General features: G+C 44.2%; 1 protein-coding gene across 3 annotated transcripts in view; it reads left to right on the forward strand.

Moving 5' to 3' along the window:
• The first annotated feature begins 3960 nt into the window (after positions 1–3960).
• The window catches only part of PLXNB2 (plexin B2), a 399620-nt gene continuing 387471 nt past the window's right edge, over positions 3961–16109 (forward strand). For 2 of the 3 annotated variants that reach the window (XM_048499274.1, XM_048499272.1), the window contains exon 1: positions 3961–4313. The gene's annotated coding sequence lies outside the window, so the exon portion shown is untranslated. Of the gene's footprint in view, positions 4314–9936; positions 10018–16109 lie in introns of those variants that run through there. The other variant, XM_048499273.1, reaches the window with a different exon arrangement.

Genomic DNA, 16109 nt, shown 5'->3' on the forward strand with positions numbered 1-16109 from the left:
GGGTGAAAAGGTGCTGATTCTTTTTATTTATTTATTTATTTATTTTTTCGATTTATTATACCGCCCCATCCCCGTAGGGCTCTGGGCGGTGTACAATACAATGCACGTATACAAATAAAGATGCACGTGTACAAATAAAATAACTAAAACCATTAAAAGCAGCAGTAAAATAACTGGTATAGAGATTAAGACTAACATGCAATGGCGTCCAACAGATCCATTCCCAAACCCTCTTTCGGGGAAAGTCAGCAAACCCCAGATGGCAGAGGCACAGATGTAAAGGCCACTGGGGCACCATCAACGGCTGGATCCCTCCAAAAAGTCCCCAAGGAACAACTCAGCTTTACAGGCCCCAAGGAATTCAGTAAGGTCCCGCAGAGGGGTTCGGACTGCTGGTGGAAGGGTGTTCCACCAGGCTGGGGCCAGGGCTGCAAAAGCCCTGGCCCGCGTGGGAGGCCAGTCAGATCAATGAGGGGCCAGGGACCACTCAGTAGATTTCTGCCTACAGAACTAAGAGGCCTTTATAGGCGGCATATGGGGCGATGCGGTCCCGGTATGATAATGGCTAGTCCCAGGTCACGTAAGGCCTTAAAGGTCGGGGCACCCAACACTTTGAAGATGATTCGGAACTCTACTGGGAGCCAATGCAGCTGGCGCAGGCACAGGCTGGCTATGGATCCCCAGGTGGTATTGCCTGTCAGCAGACCCGCAGCTGCATTTTGGACCAGTTTTAACTCTCCTAATCAGACGCAAGGGGAGGCCCGCCAGAGCAAGTTAAGCAATAGTCTAGTCTGGAGATGACCGTTGCATGGATCACTGTGGCCTGACCGGTCTGGGAGAGGAAGGGGGCCAGCCGCTGGGCCTGGACGGAGGTGGAAAAAAGCAACTGCTATATGGGCCACCTGGGTCTCCATTGATAGAGATCGAATCCAGGGTGGACCCCCAGGTTGCGCATTTGAGGGGGTCGGTGCCAATGTGGCCCCCTCCCACACCGGGCGGGTTGAAACATCCCTCTCTCCCCCTCACCACCCAGCCAGAGGATCTCCGCCTTCGATGGATTCACTCTTAACCTACTCTGTCGCAACCAACCAGCTTGCATCAGCCTCCAAACAATGCTGTAGAGCTGCAGGGGCTGTGGCTGTTCCCCCCTCCATCACCAGAATGGGATTTTGAGTGTCATCCGCGATAATTGATGACAGGACAGCTCAAAACTCCGCACCAGCTGGAGCAAGGGGTCGCATGTAGATACTAAACAACAGCGGGGATAATAATGCCCCCTGGGGTACACCGCAATTAAGCTGGCACTTCCGGGAGGTTCTCATCCTCAAGACTCACTTGCTGAGGCTCCCACCCCGGAGAAATTAGGCAATCCATTGAAGGACAGTGCCCCGCGACCGGAGGCAGCCAGGCGGTGGGTCAAAAGGTCATGGTCGACTCACATCAAACGCTGCAGTAAGATCTAACAATACCAGTAGCGCCGATCCGCCTTTGGTCAAGCTGCATGCGGAGTGCATCTGTGACGCTGACGAGAACAGCGTCTCCGTCCCACGCCCAGCACGGAATGGACTGGAAGGGATCAAAAGTCGATGTGTCATCCAGGGAAACCTTTGAGCTGCTCCAGCATCACTCTCTCAATTACCTTCCCCAGAAACGAAAGATCTCGAAACGGGTCGGTAATTGGCCAGATCCCCAGGGATCTAATGATGGTCTTTTTAAGAGTGGGTGGACCACTCGCTCCTTCAACCCATCTAAAAACTTCCTTTGCTCAAGGGAGCATGATACTCAACAGATGGGGTCAGGGCTCCACCTGGCAGGCTTCTCACAAGCCAAGACGGGCACGGATCCAGAGGACAGGTAGTAGGTCTAACAGCAGCTAAGGTCCTGTCTACAGCGGCTTCACAGAGTAGGGAAAACTGGGCCAAACACGGGCCAGAAGACGGGCAAGGGAGTCTCCAGTTCACTAATTGTAGCCAACGCGGATGGAAGGTCACGGGCGGAGCTGACGCAGAACCTTATCCGCAAGTAAAGAAGCTCATAAATGCCTCTGCTACAGCGCCAATATCCAATTGAGAGTTTGATGACCTCTCTGACAAGGGAGGTCAATGACCCACCATAACAAACAATTGAGCTGGGCGGGAGCTAGCGGACGCTGATGGAGGAGGAGAAGAAAACCCTCTTCATTCCTTCGGCCGCCATCTCATAGGCTTTCATAAACGCCCCATAAGATGTTCACAAGAGCTTCGCCGTGGGATTTCCTCCACACTCGCTCGAGATGCCTAAGACCCCGCTTCATCTGACGCAACTCCTCTGTATACCATGGAGCTGGCCGAGTTACGAGGACTGGGGCAACAACATCGATGGTATCGGAGAGCCGGGTATTCCAGTCCTCCACCTGCTCATCGAAAGTGCCGGGCGGGTTCAGGGTCCCCGGCGAGCGCCTTCAGGTCCAAGCGGATCCATAAGTCTCCGCTGGCTGGCAAAAATCGCCCGGCCGCCCCAGACCGGGGTGTTGCGGCAAGTCCATCCGGACCTTCAAGGCATAGTGGTCGGACCATGGCACTCTATCGATGGAGGATACGACCAGGTTCATCCCTGACCCGAAGACCAAATCCAGCGTGTGACCGGCCTCATGGGTGGGGCCAAAGTTAATTAAGGAGAGGCCTAGCGTCGCCATGGATGACACTAGGTCCGTGGCCGCCGTACATGAGGCGGCGTCGACATGGACGTTGAAGTCCCCCAAAACAATAAGTTTGGGGAACCGCAACGCCCAGTCCGACACCACCTCTAGCAGCCGCGACAGGCTGTCTCCCGGTGCGCTAGGCGACCGGTACACCAGGAGAACAGCCAACCTCTCCAAGGCCAACCACTCCAGGCCGACACACTCCATGCCAGTGATCTCCGGGACAGGGACTGCCCTAAAGGGAATAGACTCACGGATGAACAATGCCACCCCACCCCCCCGGCCCTGTGTTCGCGATCGGTGAAACTTGGTTGTATCTAGATTAAATTTTCAGTGGGAATTCAGCCTTACTCCAGTGGTGCTATTGTCAGTCCTCATACAGGTGCTATTGTCAGTCCTCATACAGGAGATGGAGGTGTGATTTGAACCCCACATTTATCCAGACACTGGTCCCCAGTGTTCTTTTGAAGAGAACACATGTGGCACCTTCTTACAAACAGGGTATATATAATGCTATTCTATATAGATTTTTCTTTAAAAAAGGATGTACATGCAGTTACTTATGTGGATTTTGCATGGGCCAAAAACAGCAGTGTGAAAACAGTGTAAACCCTTTTACACCGTTTTCACACCGCTGTTTTTGGAATGTGTGAACAGAACTTCAGGTTTTTTTATCTCATGGGAAGAAGGAAAGTGTGTGTGTGGGAGGAATAATTTATATGCTGCGCTTTAGTCCCTGAAAGACACAGAAATGGTGAATACACTCAGGGAGAAGAGAGCCCCCCTGCACTGATTCAGAGGCACTTTTTACAATTTAAGGAAAGATCACAGAAGCTAGCCCGCCTATGTAAAGCACCTAGCCAGTCAGCCTTTTGTCCACACCAGCGCTTAACCGAGCCCCCCGCCCCCCACCAGCATGCGCACGTCAGCAAGCCAAACCCCTTCAGCCCCCCAGGGGTGTGTGTGAGGAAAACAGGCTGGAATGGCCGGCAAATAAACAAGACATGCCAAGAGGCAGCGCGTAAAGAGAATTCCCCTCCTGTTTTAAAAAATAATGTTTTCCTGCTTGGGTTTCTTCCACTAGGAGACTGTAGTGGGTAAGGGGAAAAAAACACTGGGGCGGGAGCAAGCGGAGTGGTGGTGGCGGTGGGGGGGAGAAGAGACTAGTCTCCCTGGCTTGCTCTTTTTGCTTTCCCCCCTCGCCTTGGTTCCCTGCGCGGCTTTGTGCTCGTGCAGCGTCTCCAGGTGTGTCTCCCGCGGGCAGCTTGTCTCCTTTCCCGGGGCAGGGCCGGCAGGGGAGCGCGAGAGAGGCGGGCGCTTTGGCGGATCATGTGATGAGCCCGCTGTTCTCGGCGGCCGCTTGGCTTTTCCCTCCGCCTCTCCTTGTTTCTGGAAGCTGCTGCTGGTCTCGTCTGGACTTGGGGGCTGCCGGCCGACGCCTCCTCCGGCTCTCCCACCGCCTTCCTCTTCGGAAGATGGGCAGCCCATTGGCCGCGGCTCCTGCGTGCTGTGCCGGGGGGCTGCTTGGCTGAGGCGCGGCCGCTGGGGAGGGAGCGGCGAGCGGAGTCGACAGCCGCACACAAAGGGCGCCGCCAGCCCAGCTTCCTCCTCCTCCTCCTGCCTTCTAAGTTGGGTAAGTTTTCCCCCTCCGTGCTGGCTCTCTCTCCTTGGGCGAAGGGTGGCTCCACCTGTTGAAAGCCCTGAACCTTCTCCCGGGAATGTTGATTTACTGTTGTCAGTTAAGGAGGCAAATCCCACCAGGCGGCCAGCTTTTGGGAGGGCGACTTGCAGAGATCGGCGGGTCTGATTTCTTTTCCCACGTTAGGAAGTTCAGAGAGTCGGGATCCCTTCTCCCCCCGCCCCCCTCCCTTCTCAGGGCGGCTCATTGATCAGGGCTGGAAGGAGGGTAAAAGGGGACCTGTTTGACGTGGTGAGTTCAATTCTAGCTGCTGTTTCCTCTCTCCTTCGCTTTGTAAAGAAGTCTAACCAAACTGCTCGTCCTCCCCTTGTTTGAACAGCAGATGGTTTCCATTAAGGGCAAAGCTTTGGCTGTGTGCACTGAGCTATGTGGTTGTGGACTTTGGTTAGGCTGCTCAGCGGCACCCAGCTTGAAAATGTTGGAACTTTCCTAATGCCTTTTCTCTGCTCCTCACAACACACACACACAGTTTAAAAAGGGAGAAAGAGATTTTCAGATTCCATTTAGAAATGTTGGGGGAAAGATCTTGTTCAAGGTGTGTGTGTGTGTGTGAGTGAGTGTGTGTGAGAGAGGATTTCTTATTCCCCTCCCCCCTTTTCAGCTCCAGGTTTCTCTCTGGCATAGAGAGCAGAGCTTTGTGTGTGTTTAAATAGTTGATTATTATTATTCTCAGCAGTTTCATAATCGGCACTCCTCCATTCAGGTAATTAAAACCTATTCACTTGGATCCCATTCATTCTGACTTGTGTGCCGTTTAGTCATTGGCAGAGTGGCATTTTGACTCTTCTTATTCTTGAGACTGCTGGCCTGTTTTGGAGTCTGAAGCATGTCTGGTTTTGTTATAGGAAGGCAAGGGTTCTAACTTTCTCATAAAACAGCACTGTGCTAATAGTGTACCCTCAGTTTGCTGTGGGCAAATAGAGCTGCGCGTGTAGTTTGTGACTCACTCTGATTTATTTGCTGTGGAGCTGTGCAGCTTTATTGTTTGGAGCTTGAGTATGTTGTGATCCAAGTGAGTCTGCCTTTGTGAACTTATGATATTATGGTAGTTTTGGTGACAATGCAGTGAAGTATGTATTAACATAACTGGCTTGTGAATTAGATAGCAGACACACTTTATGCATGCACACAGGTCACTAAGGTGTGCCTGAGTAATTTATATGATTTGCATGCACCCACACCACCACTTGCTCCCTGTGTATCAGTTCTCCCATTATACATCTTTCATTTTTCACTTCTATATCCCACCCTTCCAGAGATCTTGCAGTCAGTCTGTTTTTGCTTCTCACAACTATTCTGGAAGGGAGATTAGGCTGGGAGAGCCTGTATGGGTCCACATCTCACACCTTAACAGCTGTACTTCATTTGTAGTCTAATAAACCCAGGAGTATAAAACTCAGGAGTATAAAAACATCATCTTCTACTTTCTTCCTCTTTGAAGTCCTGCTGGCTAGACAGATGAGTTATTTTTGTTTGTTTCTCTGTTCCTGTTCTGAAAAGAATGTTAGCTAACCTGTCCTAACTAAGTTGCATTTGCCTATTGTACCTGATTGTAGTGAATGTATTTCAGACTCTGTACACAGTAGAATCAGAGAAGCTGATATGTGCGCACATTATGGTTAGAGAGAATCACTACCTTTTTCTGTTTTTCAGTGCTTTAATACAATTTATTGCATCTGCAGCATGTGTTCTCAAATAGGAGTCCTCAGTCTTATAGAGTTTGTTTGCAAATTTGCACACAGGATGGCAACTGTAACTTCTAGTTTTGTCCCTCCTTATCTCAGCAGTTATTACCATGATAAGTTCCTTGTTCATTTATGTGTCCTCCTCGAGGAATTCCAGTTTGTCTTATTTTTCAGAATGTTCAATTTGTGTAATGTCATCTTATAAATTTGGTGCAGTGTTGCAAAATTGAGAATTGGAACCTCAAAAGAGTTGTCATGTGGGGGGGCTCTAGGATTGCAAAGTAGCAAGTCTCATGTAACCTTTGTGAATTCATGAAGATGTTGAATGTAGACATAAGATAAAAGAGAGAACTTGGCTCCAGTAGAAGAGGAAGCAGAGTAGGGCAAAAGTTGGGGAGTGGGTCAATCCAAAATTTCTGATCTGAACAGTAGGGGAAGAGTTGTATAATAAAGTACATGCTTTATATGGAAGCTAGAAAAAATCTAGGAAGATTAATGCTGAACAGATTAGATTATGGAATTCCCATGCACCCTTGTGTAAAAAATTGTGGAATTCCTACGCACCCTTGTGTAAAAAATTGTGACAGATCATGAGAAAAATTACCTGTTTGGACTAGTCACCTGAGTTGCTTGACCACCTGTTAAATAATATTGCTTAATTCTTTTAAACTGAAATATCTAATTATCTGCAAGAGAGGTGTGTATAATTGGTTGGATGTAATATAAACTTAGTTCTTGAGTTGAAAGTGAAAGTTAAATGTGCCTTAATGCTGAGGTTGACTGTTGGCTAAGGAGTAACTAGTGGAGCACATTGTCGACTCTGAATGGACAAGAGTGGAGTCTAGTCAAATTTTTTAATACATGTTGTTGCATGTTGTTGTACAGTACATCCATGTTGTTGTACAGTACATCCTATTCACAGAATTACATAGTAGTGTAGTGGTTAAGAGCAGGTGCACCCTAATCTGGAGAACCAGGTTTGATTCCCCGTTCTGCCACTTGAGCTGTGGAGGCTTATCTGGGGAGCTAGATTAGCCTGTGTACTCCCAACACATGCCAGCTGGGTGACCTTGGGCTAGTCCAGGGGTAGGGAACCTGCGGCTCTCCAGATGTTCAGGAACTACAATTCCCATCAGCCCCTACCAGCATGGCCAATTGGCCATGCTGACAGAGGCTGATGGGAATTGTAGTTCCTGAACATCTGGAGAGCCGCAGGTTCCCTACCCCTGGGCTAGTCACAGCTTTTTGGAGCTCTCTCAGCCCCACCCACCTCACAGGGTGTTTGTTGGGGAGGAGGGAGAGAAGGGAAAGGAGATTGTAAGCATCTTTGAGTCTCCTTACAAGAGAGAAAAGGGAGTATAAATCCAAACTCTTCTTCTCTTCTACTGTGTAATCATTTGCAGAATTATGCTAATTGAGCCCATTTAAATGGATTTGGACTTCAGTAACTCTTTAGATGGTACTGATAATTGACATGATTTCAATTACATGGGCCATGTTTTGGGGGTTTTCAGATCAGTGAGAAGGCTTTCTTGCATACTGTGCACTTATGCACTGACCTCTTTCATTATGAGGGGGGAAAAGAGCTTCTCTTCTGGTCTAGTGTAGCTTGGTCTGTTTCCAATGTAAAAAATTTTAGGTCGGTGAGGCAGTGTTTTCACGTATAGTTCTCTTGGATTCTGGAATGTCTTTCGAGTTCCCTTACAGACATACCATATGAAATGTACCAATAAAATCAGAATTCTTGACAACCCTATTGAATGTTCCTGTATTGTCCCTGTATTGTCGCCTGTTTTTCATATGGGTTTGGTTCATGTTGCTTACTCAAAATGTTTTTAGTCCTGCAGCAGAAAACTTAGATTGCACTTTGTCACACCCCCCCCCCCCCAATTTACATGGGCTGCCAGGAAGTTTTCTTACGCAAATCTAATTTAAATGAATAGCAGATGTATAAAAGCATTACTGTGCTCATGCACAGCTCCTGTTTGTTTCAGTGGGCAAGAGAACGTCCTGGTGATTTTGCCCCAGTGGGTTGATGTGTCTTGCTCTCAGCTGTCCTTAATGGTACCTCAAGTCTTCTGCCTGAGGAAGCTGTCTCAAAATAAAGCTCTCTCTGCACACGTGTACCATATTAACTGTGCAACTCTTTTCTATCTTTGTACCAACCTGGGCTGTCCCTATTCTGTCAAGTATTTGTACTTCTGGTATGAAGCTAAGGTACAGGAAAGTGAAGCAGAATGGAGCTCTGCTTTCTCACAGAAAAGTTTTAGTAGAAGAGATGGCAGAAAATTTGGGTTCCGGGTGTTTATTTGATTCATCCCAAATTGCCTGGAAATCTGTTGGAACTAATTATTTATGGACAGTGTTTCAGAAAGGTATTTGAGAGCCAGTCTCTGTCCCCTCTATCATTACTTTCAAAGGGTAGTTTGTTGGGTCACAGGCTATACTATCTTAAACTTGGTGTGATTTCAGAAAGTTTTCTAAACATTTTTTTTTAAAGCTACTGTCATGCTTCAGGAATGCATATGAAAAAACTTGTGGCAACTTGTGGTTATTATGTTGAAATCAGTTTGGATTTGATCCTCCTGGAGATAGCATAGGAAAATGTTAGTACCTTTTAGTGTCTGGAAGGGGGAAATGTGTGGGAGGGTAGGTTTGATGTCACACAGTAAAATAGATCTAATTGATTCTGAACCATATCCTTGATATACCGCATAATTCAAAGAAGCAGAGTGATGGTGGGGGAGGTATTATAACCTTTTTACCACTCTGATTTCTGAAATATTTAGCTAGCAATAAAAAATATCAGAGTAAGCAATTGCTTTATTTCATGGAGATTTTAAATATTTGAAGCAGTGCCAAAGTAGTTTGAGCCACATTGACAAATATTATATTAATGCATGACTCTGTCATTTATACTTGTTCATTTATAATTCAGAGTGAAGGTCCACAAACATATACAGTCACTTCAGCTACTATGGGAAGTATTTTTAGTTACTGATTTTTGTATGATTTCTAGATACATACAGTGATAGAAATTTGTACAAAGCAAAAAGCTTTGAGTTTCAACTCCTCACATAAATTTGCGGGGGAATAGTACACACTTTGACATTATATGTCCTAATTACTTGTGTGCAGTGCAGTGAGGTAAATATTTGAGAGCCCCTGTTTACAGTACCTTTAAGACACAGGAAATGCAGGTAGAATGAGTTCTTCCATGTTGTAAAAGTAACGTTAGAAATCCAACTGCATGATTCACTGCCACAGTAGTCCTGCATCACTTTCTTGGAGAGCCTAGTTTAAGGAGGAGCTATGCTGGGAACTCCTGAAATGCGGCCTTTAGCTTTTGACAATACATTTGCATGGGTGCTGTGTGGTTTCCGGGCTGTATGGCCGTGTTCTAGCAGCATTCTCTCCTGATGTTTCGCCTGCATCTGTGGCTGGCATCTTCAGAGGATCTGATGTTGGGAAAGCAAGTGGAGTATATATATCTGTTGGAGTGTCCAGGGTGGGTGAAGAAACATTGTCTGTGAGTAACAAAGAATTCAGATGCAGAATTCAGAATTCAGAATTTCTATTCAGATGCACTCAACTATTGACCTGGTTGCCTTCTTTGTTACTCACAGACAATGTTTCTTCACCCACCCTGGACACTCCAACAGATATATATATACTCCACTTGGTTTCCCAACATCAGATCCTCTGAAGATGCCAGCCACAGATGCAGGCGAAACGTCAGGAGAGAATGCTGCTAGAACACGGCCATACAGCCCGGAAACCACACAGCACCCAAGTGATTCCGGCCGTGAAAGCCTTCGACAATACAATACATTTGCAGTCCTGAAAGGAGTTTTAATTGTGGACCAAAATGCAGAAAAAAACATTGAGAAGGCTTCTGCTCTGAACAGGAAGGAGGAGGCATCTTTCATGTTTTGGCATCAGACTTTGCACAGGTACCAGTCTTTTGATTTTACCCAAGGAAGAATTCTTAGCAAAATGTTTGTCTAATAAAGTTATGTCCTATGACTGCTGGGTGTTTGCAGTAGATAGTGTGTTGTGTTTAGAGGTACTATGATGTTCCTCAATCAACTGATTTTTATGCAGTTGAGGCCATACTACATGAATAAAGTCTATAAATAAGGCTAGAGTAAGGTAGATATACTTCCTCCTCCTATGCTGCAGTGATCATAGCTGAAATGAACCCCAGCAGCAACACTGGAGTGGCTCAGTTCCAGTGGCATTTTGGGTCCAGGAGGTGATACCCATCACCTTACGCTTCTGGTGGCTGGCAGCAGTTTCTTAGGTGGCTTTGGTAGGGTGTAGGTTCATTGACTGCAAAATTTGAGTACTACTGATGAATATAGGACTAGCAAGGTAATTTAAGCATCTCATTTTCGTACTGGGGTGACTTCTGGCATTAAATATGGTAATCAAGTGCCAGAAGCTATAGAGTATTATTCAAAAATTCCCATGTCATTAAATGCTGCTTCAGTTCCAGATTCGTGCTATGTCTGATCACAATAAAGTTGTTAGGTTTGGAGGTGCCATGGGGCTTGTATTTTGTGTCTCAACAAGTTGACATGGCTAACCTTTTAGGATTAATCATAGTTTGTAACTGAAGCAATATTGCTGCAGATAGTGACAGTGTTGCAATAGATAGAGCTTTCAGATGGCAGTTTCGTAGCCCATTCCTTTGACCTATGTTTGAATGTTCCAGAAGGGTAGTCATATTAGTCTGTTGCAGCAAGATCAGTGGCACTTTGAAGATTAACAGCATGAATCCATCATGAGCTTTTATGTGTCAGAGTTCATGGAACCTTGGATTGAACAGTAGGTTGATATACTTTACTCTTGGCTGGTGTCATCCAAATTATTTTCTGTAACATCCCAGACTGACTGCTGTTGAACAGAAAATATGGGATAAGTTGGACCAATGAGTTTTGATACATTAATGCTGTTTCTAAAATTATGTAAACTTCATGTGAAAATTTGTTTTTGACAGTTCATGGATAATTCATAAAATTATGGTCTTGAAAGGCACCAAAGGGGCATCAAGTCCTTATGTTCATTTCACAAAAAAATCTAGTGTTCTGTTGCAAACTCTGAGCAGTTGCTTTATCTTGCCTTTTCTATCTGTTCTGTTTATCATTTTGTAATTTCTTTTTAATGGCTGGATTGTGTTCATTCCTTTGTTATGTTAAGCTGGTAGAATTAAGGAGTTTGGTCTTCCATGTGCATATTAAGAATTAAATAAGCACAAGTAATATGTTAATGCATCAGTTTTTTAAAGGACCTATCTTGTTTGCAGTTGAAACTTTCTCAAAATAGGTATTTTGTGCCAGGCCAATTGGATTATTACCCACATCATCATTCATCTTGGCTAGTGGAACTCTTGGGTTTTCTCATAGCACAGATGGCTAGGGTAGCCTAGCCAAGACTTTCCAGGATTGTTCTGGTGTTTACTATCTTTCAAGTTTTCAGTAGTTCTGGCTTCATTCTGGGCTGATGACCCTTCTTCTGAAGTTTCTTGTAGTATAGTACAGGCCTTCTTTCTGGATGCTTGAATTAAACACAGGCTTTGCAGATATTTCCTGTTCTTTCCCCTTTGTATGGATTTCTGTTAGAGATGCTACTGTACACTGCTGCACTTAAAAATTGAGGAGTCAAAGAACATTTAAATTGGATTGTCGAAGGCTTTCACAGCCGGAATCACTAGGGTGTTGTGGGTTTTCCGGGTTGCGTGGCCCTGTTCCAGTAGCATTTTCTCCTGACGTTTCACCTGCATCTGTGGCTGGCAGCTTCAGAGACCTACTCTCAGGTCCTCTGAAGATGCCAGCAACAGATGAAGGCAAAACGACAGGAGAAAATGCTACTGGAACACAGCCACACAACCTGGAAAACCCACAACACCACAACATTTAAATTTCTTATTAATTAAAAATAGAAAATAGTATTTTGAACAGTAAATAGTGAACTACAAATGTTGAGAGTTAGTTCTGAGAAGCCTCCATGGGTGTTTTACTGGGTTGGATTCAGAATCCAATTTCCATCCAAATAATGGACCTTTTCTCTCCCACTACAGCCCGTTGATCTCCATGCTATTCTTGGAGGGGTGGGGCAGATAGTGAACGTGAACAATAACATGGGAGGGTTCTATAGCAGAAAAGGAGAAATCTGTGAAACATACCTGTTAATGTGGATCCAACGCATTCAATGTTACAGCATTACACCTTTAGGGTTCTTTAACACTGTCAGTTGAGTTACAGTACTATGTTCTTAATTAAGATGTTTATGAATAACAATGATTTTAGCTGTTCAAAATCTCTAATACTCATCGAAGGAAGGGGAAAGCAAGGGAAATGAACTTTGTATTATGTGACCTTACAAGTATGAACTGCATTCTTCTCCTGATTTGATGGGAACAGTTGCGCCATCAGAGCAAATACTACTGATGAAATCTGCAGAAATTAATGCCAGGCATACTGTTTGTAAGGAACTTTGGTCATGTGTGTAGTGAGTTATTTTTGTTTGCTCTCTGACTCAGGAGTACATTTTTTCTTAACTTAAAGATATAGTAAAGTTTTCTCAGAGGGATTGTGATTGTCATGAGAGGAGAGATGCTCTTTGCACTGTTGTGTTTTGGTCACTTCCTTTCTGTTACCCCCTTTCTTCAAATAATAATAATAATAATAATAATAATAATAATAATAATAATAATAATAATAATAATAATAATGGACTTGACAAGTGTGCAACTTTGGAACTCAGTAAAGGTAAACTTGCAACATGCAAAGGTGTGAATATGCCAAATGACATAGAAATAAAGAGCTTACCAGTGAATGAAAGCTACAAATACTTGGGGATACTGCAAGCAGAGAACATCAAGCATGCAGAAGTCAAAGGCGCAATTAGGAAGGAATATCTTAGAAGGGTAAGAAAAATTTTGAAATCAAAGTTAAATGGAGGAAATACAATAAAGGCAATTAATACTTGGGCGGTGCCTGTAGTACGCTACACTGCTGGCATAATTAACTGGACACAAGCCGAATTGGACATCCTGGACAGAAAAACAAGGAAAATTATGACCATCAATCGAGCACTGCATCCAAGAAGTGATGTAGACAGACTCTACCTAGCAAGGTCAGAAGGAGGAAGAGGACTGCTCCACATCAAGCAATCAGTAGAGGAAGAGAAAAGAGGCCTGAAAGAATACATCCAAGAAAGTCAAGAGCCAGCATTGAAAGAAGTCCACAAGGCTGAGATGCTGAAAGCCAAAGAATCAAAAGAGTATAGAGTCCAACAGTTTAAAACACGAAAGGAGCAGTGGCTAAACAAGCCACTCCATGGGCAGTACTTTAAGAACATTGAAGGGAAGGTTGACAGCAAGAAAACATGGGAGTGGCTCAGAAGGGGAACTCTAAAGAAGGAAACTGAAGGCCTGATTTTTGCTGCCCAGGAGCAAGCATTACGGACAAATGCAATAAAGACACGAATCGAAAAGTCTTACAATGACTCAAAGTGCCGTCTCTGCAAAGAGGGTGATGAAACTGTGGAGCACATCATCTGCTGTTGTAAGAAAATAGCCCAAACTGACTATCTCGAACGTCACAATAGGCTAGCAGCAATGGTGCACTGGAACCTTTGCAAAAAGTACGGCCTGCCCTGTAGCAAGACCTGGTACGAGCACAAGCCAGAGAAGACCACAGAAAATGAAGAAGCAAAAATACTCTGGGACTTTAGAATACAAACAGACAGACACCTGGCACACAACACCCCAGACATAACAGTGATAGAGAAAAAACATGTTTGGATCATAGATGTTGCTGTGCCAGTTGACAGCAGGGTAGAGGACAAAGAGCTGGAAAAGATCACAAAATACAAGGACCTACAAATTGAAGTTGAACGATTGTGGCAAAAAAGAACAACAGTAATCCCACTAGTAGTCGGTGCTCTAGGAGGAATCCCAAGAAATCTTGAAAAACATCTGGAAAGCCTAAACTTGGACAGAACATCAGTTCACATGCTGCAGAAAGCAGCACTTCTAGGAACTGCACACATTCTACGCAAATACCTCTAATATCCTAGGTCCTTGGGAAGGACTCGATATTCAGAGATGAATTCCAGACACTTGTGCTGTGTTGTTATGTGTATAATAATAATAATAATAATAATAATAATAATAATAATAATAATAATAATAATAATAATATCATGTAGTCTTTTCTACAGCTTGATGATGGAATTCAGCTGGACTAGGAGAAGGAGGGGGCAGATGCCTTCCTGTGCTTGATAGACGACCCCCACCACTGTTCAAAGAGCATTATAAGACAACTTGTTCTGATAGTGCAGTGGGAATGAAGGAGCTAACTAAACGGGAAAATGAATGAAAAAGGCATTAAAAGAGTCAGAGGCAGCAACTAGAATTCCCAGCAGCAGCAGGCATGGACAAAAAGGAGCTGCTTCCTATCCTTCTTATTCAAGCCAGATGCCAGTCACAAGGCCCAATATTTTTAGTGGACTACAAATCAATGCTAGCTGCTTAAAGTTTTGCATGTTCCATCACAGTCTTTCATGTATGAGGAAGTGTAGTTTTTAGTATGATTATCATACAGCCTGAAGCTTGTTTATTATCCCAAGCAGCATATGAACTTGCGTCTTTATTGTTCAGACACTTGGATTATAGTAAGTGGCATGCAAAAATGAAAATAAAGGAGTTAAACACTAGTGATATACTTCAAACTTGTCAGACTTCACCTGAACTACTGGATCTAGTTTTGGGTTCCTCATTTTAATGAAGCATGAGTCCAACTGAACCAGCTTCAGAGGAGTGTGATGAAAGTGGCCATGGATATATTTTAAAAGTCCTGCGAAGAAAGAGTGAAGGAACTGAGGAAGATCGAGTAGAGACACAGCTGAGCTCTTCAAATACTAAGGGGGCTTTCACATGAAAAAGGCAAGAAGCTTGTACTCTGTTGGTCTGCATTGTAAGACTGGATCTACTAGACTTAAATTACAGGAGGACAGATATCAGTTGAACATTAGGAGAAACTTCATAATGGTGAGAGCATTTCAACAATTGCATCAATTACTGAGTGGGCATGCTCTCTCTTGCTGGAGTTTGTGCAGCAGAGGCTGGATCTTCATGTGTTGAATTGACCTGTAAAGCAATTCTCGGAGACTGTGATTTTATGTCCCAGTATGGGGGCCAGGATAGTTTCTTAAAGGCTCCTGTTTTATCCATAGCTTGTTCATTCACTGATCTTTTCTGTTTCCTGTGTGTATGAATGAGTGAGTATATCTGCTTTTGAAACTGCTGAAAATAAGTTGATTCTTTGCTTTGAAGAAATTGTGTATGTGAGATTAAAACCATACAGTGTACTACAGTTGCCTCATTATGAAAGACCAAGGATCAGTAATTTGAATGCTAAAAATGCTTGACTGCATGGTTCCAAGAATCCCTGAAAAAAATTAATTGACGATAATATTTAATGTGGTTGCATTAAAACATTACCTTCTTATGCCTGTCATGGTGGTGTTCTGATTATTATATTTGGAAGGGTTGATTTGTTAGTTTATGAACAAATCTTGTGGTCCAATAGGTATATAATTCTTTTGTTAAAGATACCACCAAAAGATTGTTGGTTGCCATTCATAATAGAATTCTGCAATATGTTAAAACCTGTCAAATATGATTGATATTCTGCAGAGCTTGAATGAACTTGAGTGGGTAGAAATTTTATCCCTGGCCTGTTGAATATTATGGAGATAAAAGCAATAGTACTACTTGTGGGAGTAGAAAACTGCCTTTTAAAGGTTTTTAATATGTATCATGGGTCATATCAGAAATTGAACTTACTCTCCCCTGAGCAGAAGGACATCTGTAGTTTGGGTGATTCCCACCACATTCCCAGAGAGGCAGGATGTAGAATTTCAGCTTCCTGTATCTGGTGTGAGTCACTCCTTCTCTCATTTTCTTTCCTGCCTCAGAAGGAGAAGCCGTTCTCAGTTGCCTACTGTCCTGCTTTTGCCTTTTGCTTAGCACTGT

Source organism: Sphaerodactylus townsendi, linkage group LG06, assembly GCF_021028975.2.
Source record: "Sphaerodactylus townsendi isolate TG3544 linkage group LG06, MPM_Stown_v2.3, whole genome shotgun sequence".
In the NCBI taxonomy this organism is placed as follows: Eukaryota; Metazoa; Chordata; class Lepidosauria; order Squamata; family Sphaerodactylidae; genus Sphaerodactylus; species Sphaerodactylus townsendi.